This window comes from Limulus polyphemus, unplaced genomic scaffold, assembly GCF_000517525.1.
Source record: "Limulus polyphemus unplaced genomic scaffold, Limulus_polyphemus-2.1.2 Scaffold716, whole genome shotgun sequence".
Lineage (NCBI taxonomy): Eukaryota > Metazoa > Arthropoda > Merostomata > Xiphosura > Limulidae > Limulus > Limulus polyphemus.
This window is the reverse complement of record NW_013666326.1, coordinates 38,940-51,313: the sequence shown is the minus strand read 5'-3', so window position 1 is coordinate 51,313 and position 12,374 is coordinate 38,940. Positions and strand designations below refer to the sequence as shown.

Here is a 12,374-nt window from a genome sequence, read left to right as displayed (position 1 = left end):
TACAGCACTTAAAAGATTAGTCTTGGTCACCTTCCTCTCATTACAGGCAAGATTTATGTTGGAATGTATTGAGACACCCAACTGTGAGAACCATTTGCAAAATATCAGAATAAACTAATATATATATATATATATATCAGTTAGACGGTTTTAATTCTAAAGCAATAACAACAGAAGTGTGGGTCTTACAACAAAGCAAAGATTGTAAGAAGGAGAAATATAAAATTCTTTGTGGTACTAATAGTATTATGTACAAATCACACAAGTTTTTCATTCTAAATACTGAATCATATTATTATTATTATTATGAACTAAATATAAAATTATGCTAAATTATTGAGCTTAAAACTACAAATTTAAATTCAAAAGAATATAAAAAATCACAAACTCTTTCAGTTCAAAGTCCTAAGTCTAATTCATGTAAAGACTTTGCACCCGCCACTCGGTAACTTTTAACCCTAACAATCGTGGATCAAATTTTTTCCTAAAAAATATATCTATTTTGAGTTAATTTTTCAATATAATGATTAATATAAACAGATATACCATGCAGCATGACTTAAGCTACCATATAAAAATAATAAAAGTCATGTACATCCCATGCAGTTTTTTCCAGAAGCAACTTTTCTGACGCTTATAGAAAAGCCCTATTGGCCAGTACTAAATACAACCTCTCCATAAAATAGCAGTTACTATGATAAGCACCACCCACATTCATATTGTAAAATCCAGAGAACAACGTTTCATCACGTGCTTTCCTTATCATCCTATGATTTGTCAAATGTGAGATACATTGATTGGAATAACATGGTACTGAAATTGACACCTTCGACTAGGATTGGCTAAAAGTTATACAACTGAGATTTAACATGCCCTGACGCAGTTTTATAAAGAAAACAGACTAGAAAAAGGTTTAGATACCAATCATAGATGGTAGGACCAGTGCTGAAGTGGAAGGAAATACCTTAAAAAATTTGTGAAAAAAGATTTTCTTCTTAGAGGGCGCTTATTTCAGTCTAAAACGTATTTTAGGAATTTTTTCATTAAATTCCTCTTTCAACTTCATTAAGGAATACAATTTTGTACAAATAATTGAATGTTATGCTACTATTTATAAAAATAAAATCAGAAATCCAATAAAAGATAAGTTCTCTATCATTTTTTCAATTCACAAATGTGATTTTGCCCTCACAATAAGACAAAATGGCCACGGCAAGTAACGGGTTAAAGCTTTATCAAACATGAGCTGCAACTAAGGATGAGAACAATGGGTTAGTGGTTGATAACAATGGTACAATTGATCTTTCTGCACTTGTAACTGCTCATAAAAATGACAATCTAGGCTGGTCATGTTTTAACTTGCTTCATAGCAAGGAGCACCTATACTAAATCTGGGTCCTTCAGGTTCTCTTTCTCAGACTCTTAAAATTATAACTGTGACAACCATCCACAAATTGAATTTCCTACTGTATTGCTTATTGTCACTATGCCACAAAGGGTTTTAACTCCCACACAGTGTCCAGCATTTGGACATTCAATAATTGGAGACAATTCATCAATGTGTTTTTGATGTGGGCCTTGCTGATACTGTATGAGTAAATGATACTCCTGCAATACTGTTATCCAATATGCTAGTAACCCCTCTGGACTTTTAAAGTTTATCAATCCTTTCAATAAAAAATGGTTTTCTAGAATAGAGAATTTTCTACTATACAAGTAGTGAAGATGGTGTTTTAGAAAGACCACAATTGCAAGCAGTTCTTTATCTGTCCAACAGTATATGCATTCAGGAGCCATAAGCGTATGATTAGCATACACAACTACACATTCTACTCCTTCCTGCAACTATGATAACACTGCTCTGATTCCACTACCTTTAGCATTGGTATCTAACAAGAACACAGACTCATGGATATGCCAGCACTGGAGTATCACTAAAACACTTCAGGAACTCAAATTTTTGTTCCCATTTCTCATTCCATTTGAAGTATGTCTCAACTTTAATGACAGCTAATAATGGTTGATCTTGGTGAAACTGGCCACAAACTATTGATAGTATGATGCAAAAATCAAAGAAAGTATGGACTTCTAAGACATTATTGACATAGACCACACACTTCTCCTTAGAGCTTGATGACATAATCAATTAACTTTGAACAGCAATTAAATCAATTAGTGTTTCATAAACTAATCAAATTAATCAATTAATTCCACGAAGATGATAAACTAATTAAAATTAGTTTCTGATTATTCCAACAATTAATTAATCAAAAATTGCAAATACACTGATTCTCATGAATATATAATCAATTAATCAAAATTAGGGTTTCAAATTATTCAAACTATCCAATTAATCATAATATTGCCTTTATGTTTGTTTGTTGATAAGCACAAAGCTTCATCATAGGGAAGGACTTGTGATTTTTGGATCTTTGGTTCAATTCCCCTTGCCATTAAACTTACTTGCCAAGTTTTTGTTATTACAAAGCTACTAATGCTATCTGTCACTGTCATTAACTAGCACCCACTACCAATGCTCTGGCTACTTAAGTGTTAACTAAAGTGTTTTTTTACAGTGTATTATGTTTCTAATTCATAACTGTCTAACTTTATTCTTCACTTTAGAGGAGAGGGGATCCAGAGGGTCTACACCCTCATCCAGTTTTATCTGAAATTAATAACTATATTCTTTAATGTTGTATAAGCAACCATGAAACTAAGGGATGAGTCCAGAGAGTCCATATCCCATTCCTCCACTTTTTTTGTCAGAAATTAATTTTAAAAAACCAGCCAGGTTGTCTTTACCCTACCATAAAGTATCAAAGAAACATTAGGTTAAAATCATAAACAATATTCAACGTTAAACTGGTACACAATTAAAAACATTTTACTTAGGCCTATCTTATAGCCTTCATTAGGTGTCAGTTGTTTTTGTTTTTTTGTCCTTTAATTACCATAAAAGTTTGAGTTTTTCTGAAACCAACACATTAGTGTCTACAGAAATCCAGTTAAGATCTCAGGCAATAACTGATTATTTCTAAGCTAATGCAAAAATATTAATGTCAATTAAACAATGCCATAGTAAATTTAATCTTCATGCCTTGGCTTTTTCCAGATGCCACCAATATGTCTAGACTTCAAAGATTTGTTTTCATTAAAGTTAGTATTACTTAGGGCACCTGCAGCTCTTACAGACCTGTTAGACAATTGATTTCTCATTGTACAGAGGTTAGAATTCTCATGGAAAAGATGTTTTCCTTTCATTTATGTCTAATTTCAATGAAAATGCAAGTGCTTTTACTGTATAAGCAATAACTTTAACAAAAAATTTAAATCATGCATCCTGTTTTCCTATGCTATATTTTCTTCCAAATATGATCTAACCTATATAAAAGCCAGTGTGTGTCATGTAACACTTGATTTCTTGAAATAGCCATACAAGTGAAAATGCAATTAACCAGATAGAATAGTTGATTACTGTCTACAATTTTAGTAATGGGTGTGCACGGGGCCATAAAGGAGGTAGTGGTGCCGTGAAACCTTATAATAGTAGTGAGTGTTGGTATAATAAGCCTAAAGTAAATATGTAGTTTGGGATCACCTAAAATAGAGCCAAATGCATAAAATTTATCATGAATGTAAAAGTATCGATTCAATCTTAAACTTAAATCATTTCTGAATTAAGCTATTTTCTGTTATATCACCAACATTTTTAATAAAAAAACAAACCTCTTTAATCAATGCAATTAAGAAACCAACAAACATTTTTCCACTTTAGTTGTCTATACATTTCATTTTATACTTTCAGTACATAGACCAACAATAATATTAGGTTATACTTTTGTTACTAGGCAACATGACATAAAAGCCATTGTTGGAATGTAGTGATACCAAAACACACTGGCTTTTCTATATGATAGGAGTTATTAATCTAATTGATTTTTACCAATAATTATTCTATGAATAAGAATACACCAAGAATTTGTTTCATGAATGATCTTAATTTTGGTTGGCTCACAAAGTAATTTCCCGCATTTGACTGCCTCGACTGTACTCGTATTCCTCTTCATTGGTCAAGCTCAATTTCGCAAAATTTATCAATTTCAGTTAGCTATGAAATATGAGGTTAAGGTATACTATGGGGTGGGTGTGGTAGTACTTGCCCCATTATTTTTGATGGGCTATACACTAGTTATAAATAATTATAACTATTTAATTGTCATTAAAAATTTGGGATATATATATATTTTTTTTAACTGTTTTTATTTTCATATCAATCACATTACTAGAAAAATGATACAAGCTTTGAAATTTCTGGATTATAGTCTGATCACAGAATATATTAACACTCTTTTAGCTTTGTTTAATTTATATACATTACCTTCCCACCATACAGTCAAAATTGATTAATCTAGAATACTATATTACTAAAAAGGGAGTTCCCTTCTTTCATGTGAAAAACACTGAACATTTGGTTACAGTATTACACAGCTAACTTTTGAAAGAGTAACTGGTATCAAGCCATCAATTTAAAAATGAAACATTACTGTAGCTACTGTGGAAAAGTTAAATATTCATGTTACTTGTTAACACAATAATAATATACTATCTGAATAAACTTTCTAGTTTTATTCTTATTCATTTTCTATTGGTTTTCAAACTTTAAAAGATGAAGTTATAACTATCAAAGGCTTTAATTTACAAAATAAATTGATGTTTAACTTTTGTGTTGTTAAACTTTAAGTTTACACTATTTAAAGAATATAAAAAAATACTAGTTTTTTTACTTTGGCTAAGTACTTGTTTGCCTAATAAATGAAATGAGTTATAATCATTATCTATTGGTTGGTTATAAAGTGTTTGAGTAATTCTGTAGTTATAGACACAACACTTAAGGCCCAAACATTGTCCTAAAATGCCTATAAATATATAAAACAATAACGATAGTGTGGAATATCAAGCCTGGTAAAGCGTACACAGTACTGTTGAAAGAGGTAACTGATGAGTGAATAAATCTTTTACTATTTCTAAATGTTAAACAATGTGGCTGTATTTCATGTTACATTTTCATGCATAAAGTTTAGGATAAAAAAGTAATTTTGTTCTAAATTACTGTGTCTGAAATCTGAATACACGACTTCTGGATTTTAATCTTTTTTCTTAATTTTTTTTTTAGACAAATTTCAAAGTCAATTCTGTATATTACTTCTAACTATATTTCCACCACAGTAGCAAAGAGATTTGACTGTAGACAAAACAACCCACTTGATTTGTTTTTAGAATCTTTCTAACCATCCTAAAGAAAAACTTTTATGGTAAGAACCTATCACACCTTGAGAATGTATTATCCATTTCTCAGTTTTCAAGTATTTTCACTAGATCTTGTACAGACCTTAGTTAAAATTTTGTTGTGGTCCTACATCAAGTGATTTGATCACTTACTAATGAAACACATCTTTGAAAACAGCTATAAAGAAAGTTTAAATATGACTGGATGGAAAAAGAATTACACTATCACATAACAGTACAAGAATTATTCAGGCTTAAAAGTTTTTTATAGTTTCTTTAAATGTTCCTTTCAGTTTTTTTTGTTTGTGAATTGTGAAAATATTTGTATGTTAAATGGTATGTTTGAAAGCTACAGATATTTTCTTCAATGAGAAGGCTTCTGATATCTCAAGATAAGGTAAGCTTAAGCCAGGCCTCGACAAATTTTCAGATCTAGGAGCCAGCCCATAAAATCAAGAGCCACGTGTGCCTAATATAACTTCACAACTAATTGTACTGGGAACTGGGGGTACACTAGTGCCTCATTTATTGCACACCTGTTATCTGCAATACTTGATTATCCAGTTTTTTTCTTTTCCCAAAATTTTCTCAAAATAATTGTGCTATTACAATTCTAGACAATAATTTACATGTTTTAGACAAATTTTGCAAAATATCCAGGGTTTTCACATGTAGGATCTGACGTGCTTTCAAATCGTAAGTCGGCCAGTTCAAGTATAGCCTTGCCTCTTTTATTTTCAGCTGTTAAGATAGGAATACAAAATATTTGTAGCTTGGTTAACTATTTGATTAGTGATTAAAAACATAGTATAGAAAAACACACAAAATACAGATTAAGATTTCACTCAACTTCAGTTGTCGTCCTCTGTTCTATGTTGCATGGCAGGCATCCTTTAACCACAGACTCGTGTTCAAGTTGTGTTTGGGTGTTGCCAAGTTATGCAATGTCCTCTTCCCTACAGATAATTGGTATCTTCAGTCTGTTTTAACAAAGGTATTTTCATAATAATTCTCAAGCATAGATTAGCACTAATTTTTGACTTATTTTTCACAGGCACTGATAGGGTGCAAATGCATTTCCGTGTCTACAGAAGAAAAAGTGCCAAAATTTAGAAGCTGTTTATGCCTATTTTAGCAATTAAATTCAACTAAACTGGGAATGGGCAATCAAAAGAGGAATTATTATAAAAGAAAAAGAGGAATTGGACTCGTGTAACTCACAAAATTTGGAGAAATCAAGCTTGACTGACTGACTGACACTTGGCTTTTATGATTATGATGACTTTTTTCATGATAATGTGATCAAATGACAGTAAAAAGATTATAATTTACAACAAGGAACTTAAATATATTGAAAAAGTTTATTTAGATTAAAAATTGGGTTAACCAGTGAGATACACTAGTGCCTTGATTATCCGCTGCTTCTTTATCCATGATTTTTTGCTTTCCCCAAACCAGTGCGGATAATTGAGGTACCAGTGTATATTTATTTTCACAGCAATGAGTGGATGCTAACAATCACATGATTTCAACAACCACTTGATATATTGCCTGAACTAACTGCCTCCTATCCTGTCTAAACATGCACACTGATTGGTTATATTGAAAGAAAGAAGAAAAACAAAATGGCAAGAAATTAGTACTGTGTTGTCCAACCACAGCACTTCATTCCTGAAAAAACATGAAGTGTTGAATTCTCAATTAAAATCCTAGAAACAAAGTTCAATTTAGGACTCAAAGAATGTGAAAATAGTTTCGGACTTCCAAAAGTCCAGAACTGTTCTAGATTTAAGTTCTATTTAGCACAGCCCTACACACGAATAAAATGAGAAAATATACTAGGCTCCACAAAGAAACATTTAGTCACTATAGTGACCTAGCACTCAGGATTTGTCAAGGCTTGGCTTAAGCAGTTAAGAAATAAGTTGGATGAGTAACAAAAAAACTGTTACAAGTTTAACACAGTAAGAAATATACAATGCTTAGATAAAGTTATATCTTCTTCAGGTATAAATACTTTACCAAGACAGTATACATATATTATAAAATAAAAAAGTCACATGACTGGCTATTGCTTAAGCTTTAATAAAGTTTTCTTGTTGTTTGGTGGCTAAAAATCTTCTTTTTAATAAAAATACTATAGTTTTATTCAGTTGCAATGTTTGTAAACATGGTTGTGGTTTTTTTATTATGTTCACCAAATAAAATAAATTTGTGATCTAATCAGATAGGATTAGCTAAATTTATAGTTTAGTGCATATGGTAGAAGACCAAGATATTCTGATGACTAAGATTTTAATCAAATATTAAAACAATGTTCATAAACAAATTGGCTAACTGGCTACATTATTTCTAATTGCAATCATGATATGTTTTACATTAAAACATTATTACCCTTATCAGTGATAGCAATATATCTTTTCATTATTTAATTATCAATCTATTTGATTTACTGATGCTTAATGTGGTATTACTGCATATTTTAAAAACAAACATAATGACAGCCATATGGTGGTGGTATTTAGTCAATATTAGTGATTCATTCACCAAGTACGAAATGTTCAGATTATGTGTAAAAAAAGAAGAAAAAAAAGAATTTGTGGCAAAATGTTTTTTAAACAAAAAATGTTTTTCACAAAATGCACAAACAACCTTCATAAAAGGTTTGTCATAAGAAACCAAGGTAATTCAAAAATGATTTTTAAAAACCAAAACAGTTCGAGTGAAAATAGGATCTCATTTTAGAATAATGCAGTGATTACAAAAGTTATGAATCTAGCACACGCACACGCACACACACACACACTTATGAAAAAAAAAAACTAGAAGAACTTACAAACAACAAAAAGAATCATTCACTGAAGGGAGATGGTTGTTGGGTCTTTTCCAGGACACTACTGCAAAGGTCCGTAACTTCCACCTCTTTACAGAGGATCCACTGATGTCTAATGAACCCGAACAACTGTTTAGGTACACCCCTTGATGATCAACCTCTGTACATGGAAAACACAGATGACTGGGGAGGTGTGGCATCTGGCAATTCTGAGACAATATGAAGTGGTCTGTATAGGACAACAAGATTTTAGTAGTCAGAGTTACCCTATGCAGCTCTGATCAAAGCCGCTAGAAAACATGAAGGAGAGACTGGATGTGCTGTTAGTGGATAAAATCTGTTAACAGAAACTATCTCACCAGGAGGTGAGATAGTGGGCACCAAATGGTGAAGTAGGTGAACCATGGGGTAGTGATAAGCCTCTCCAATTAGGAATAATACCGCCAAAGCAACTGTTTACCATGGAGAAGCCTGAGATTGTGCATAGCCAATGGATGAGTTATCAAAGGAAACTCATTAGCCTGCTGCCCAGAACCAGAGAATGACCACTCAGTTGAAAGTCATAGCCACTGGAAGTGCCTACAAAGTTGTGGCTGTGATATCAAGGACATCTCAGTCATGTGATCAATAGGAACTTATAAGGGAGAGGTGAGGCCACAATCATGGTTCCCTTTGAATGAAGTGAAGTATATCACACACCCATACCACTACTTGTATGGTAGAAAGTTCACTATACAAGTGGATCAACTGTCACTGAACTGGTTCATGAGCCTTAAAAACCATGAATGGATGATAGCATATTGGGAAAAACGTGCAGCAACACTGCAACACAAATGGCTTGCAATACAAATTCAGAAGCAATGTCTTGCCATCCAGTAAGATGCTATCCGTTAGTTGATTGTCCTGGTCCTGAACACCATGTGGGAATTTAGATCATTTTCTCTATATTATAGAAGATTCAACTAGTGGACGGATGCCATAATTAACAGTAGATCCAGGAAAAGCAACTTAAACCCAGATATAGCATGGGCATTCCTTATCATGCAGCAAGACAAAGCACTACCACCTCAAATTGAGGAACACAGCACAGGTGTACATAATCTATAACATTTGTAATAGCACTTCCTAGTGCAGAATGGTGCACTGGACCATCATGACAAAACCTTGTCAAAACATTGTACATTTGTTACTATGTTAAAATTTAATACATTTTTCTTCATTACCCATTCAAGCCATCTTCAAATTTTACTGTCTTAAAGTGGGTTCCTCATCATCACACTTCTGCAATTTTCAGCAGTGGTTCTATTGGCTGCATTTGAGAAGACGTTCAGTGCTAGTATACACAATAAACAGGTGTGTACCATCTAAAAAAAATGCTGGCCTAAACAGAATAAACTCATGTAGAAAGCTGTTGTTTCTCCCCTATAAATAACAGAACTGGATATCACTGGCCCACTCCCACAGACAGAAATATGTCACCTATATATACTCATAGACATCAACTACTTCAAGAAGTAGGTAAAGGCTTATCCAGTAGTTGATATGTCAGCACAATCAGTGACTGATGTATCAGTGGAACACTGGGTAATCCAGTTTAGAGTACCTGAAGAGATCCACACAGATAAAGGAGTTAACTTTCACAGTCAACTGTTATCTGAGTTGTATGAAGTGGTAGGTGTGATATAGGTGCACATTTTGCTTTATCACCTCCTGTCTGATAGTTTAGTATAGCATATAATACAGTTTATTAAGCATATGCTTATCAAGCTTGTTAATCTAAAAGGAATCAACTAGGACAAACACCATACATCATGATGGTGTATGTTAAAAATGAGCATTGATCAACAGGTTGTTTCCCAACCATGTTGATGTTTTTACTGGAAATATTGCTTGCTCACTGTATACATGATGTATGGTCTTCCTTCCTATAGCAGATGTCCGAAAATGTCCACAAGAATACACTGAGTTCTTAAGATTCGTGTTAGTTGACACAAGTTTCACTTCCAAAGCGAAGAAAGAACATAATGATAGAAAAGGTGCTACAACAAGACAGTGAAGGAATGAATGTATCAATGTAGTGACAAGCTTTGATAAATGCCAACAGAATAGAAGTTTCTCAGCAACAGTTGAAAGGAACATGAAATCCAGTCATACATATCAACCATTTGCATCCACACATTACCAATCAACATCTAATGAACTGGCTTGATCAGGAATCAGAAGAAGAGACCGATGAGTCAAAGTACGAAAAGAGCACTGTCTTATCCCAATCCGACTCAAAAGATAAGAAGGAAGGAGCTGAGAGTACTTACCCGGCAGTTCAGGATGATCCAGATGAGGAAGCACCAGATCTAGAAAAGAGACATCTCTGATAGTTGGTCAATGTAGTTGGAATTAAACTTGACTATTAAGTAATTAGGACAGTCACGTGGATGATAGATCTGTGACTGCAAAGAAGTGGCATCTCTTGATTTCTGAGCTACTGAGTGGTATTGTAAGGTAAATGTATGAATTACACTGTAAGATTACCACTCAATCATTAAGCAGCTAGGATGGTCATGTCATTTAAAGATCTGTGACAGAAAGGAAGTGGCATCCTTTGGTTTCCATGCTATCAAATGGTATTGTAAAGCATCAGCTAAGATAGTCATGTCACTGAAAGATCAATGACTGAAAGGAAGTGGAATTCTTTACATTCCAAGCTATTGGGTGGTATTGTAAGGTACAATGTATACACTCCACTTTATGATCAACACTCACTCATCACAAAGGTATGATGACCGAGTCCAGTAATTGTAATGCCTAGTGTATCACCACTTTGCACACAATAGCTAAAACCTCAAACACTCAACCAAAAAGGCATTGCAACAACTACTTTCTGAAATAGTTGATGGTATTGTAAGGTACAGTGTATGTACTCAATTACCTAAAGTTATGATGGTTTGTTCATCACAACACTGAATTGTCTTTGCAACCCTTACTTTCCAAAAAATCAAGCAGAGTTTCACAATGAGAGATCCATAATATATCGGTAGATAGCTGCTCAATTAACACTGTTAGGATAGCTCCTAAATTATGGCATATTACTGTAAAGGAGCTTACCAAATGTAATCAGGGTGTAACCCAAGAAGTTGACCAAATTAATTTCCACTGGAGCTAAGGCAGTATGTTTTAAGCTATTAAAGTATGTGACAAAGTGTAATGAAGATATATTTATGTGGCAATACACATGTATAACTATGTGTGTGTGCTCTTACTTGCAAAAATGAACATTACATGATGCCAGTAATGAGTGTTGTATAACAAGAATGGATATGTTGCACAAAAAAACTATTAAGCAACATATGAATGAAAACAAAGAAGCTGGATGTTAAGGCTTTGTGATATGATATTAACCATAATTACTGACCAGTAAGGTATTACTTGAATATATAGTCAAAATTGAAACATTTGGCAGGTAGTAAATTATTTCATGGAAGGATAAAGGTAACAGAGGCTCACACTACATCTACAATAAAACACAGTATTAGTTGTTTTTTCAGTAAGTGTAGTGTAAAATATTTTAATTGGATCAAACTGATATACTCATGAATGGGTAAAAATATTAGTAAATGAAATTCGCAAACAGTAGCTTGGATGTCATAACAAATGTAAACTTGGTGTATCTAGTATCTTATTGCATTATGATGGAATATTTTCAATCATGCAGAATGAAATATATTTTATAAGCATATAGTTTTCATGAATATTTTCTTGACATTCTTTCAGTACAAGGTGTGGTGTAAATTGCATGAAAATGCAGGCTGTAAGTGCACTAGGTGGGGGTGGATGTGGAAACAAACTCCCATGGTTAGACTTTGAAAAACAGCACCTACCTAGTGACTAAATTGTAAATGGAAGAAAGTCCCTACACATAGAGAATAAAAGTTAAAGAATTCTAATGGCCAAAAGTAAAGGTTGGCATCACCTAACCCAAGTCAGCCTATTTGCATAGTAATCACATTGTAGTCTCAACCCCATTCCTTTTCTGCTGGAAACAGACACTGCTTACATAACAACAAGATGATAGTGAGGAGAATGGTCCTGGGTTGAGGGGTAAGCCATGTTGCCCATTGTCATAGGAAAGGTAACAGGTTGCAGCACCACCATAAGATATTGGTCAAGTTGAGACCCAATGAACACTGGGAACTAAGAAGTTCTCAGGCATTAAGGAAACATGTTCTACGGGGAAATAAGGTGCAAGTTCATGTGA

At 33.3% G+C, this 12,374-nt stretch overlaps 1 protein-coding gene across 3 annotated transcripts in view; it reads right to left on the bottom strand.

Annotated features, from left to right (window-relative positions):
• The window catches only part of LOC106460135, a 150,202-nt gene that overhangs the window by 115,391 nt on the left and 22,437 nt on the right, over positions 1-12,374 (bottom strand). The gene's annotated exons all lie outside the window — the stretch shown is intronic.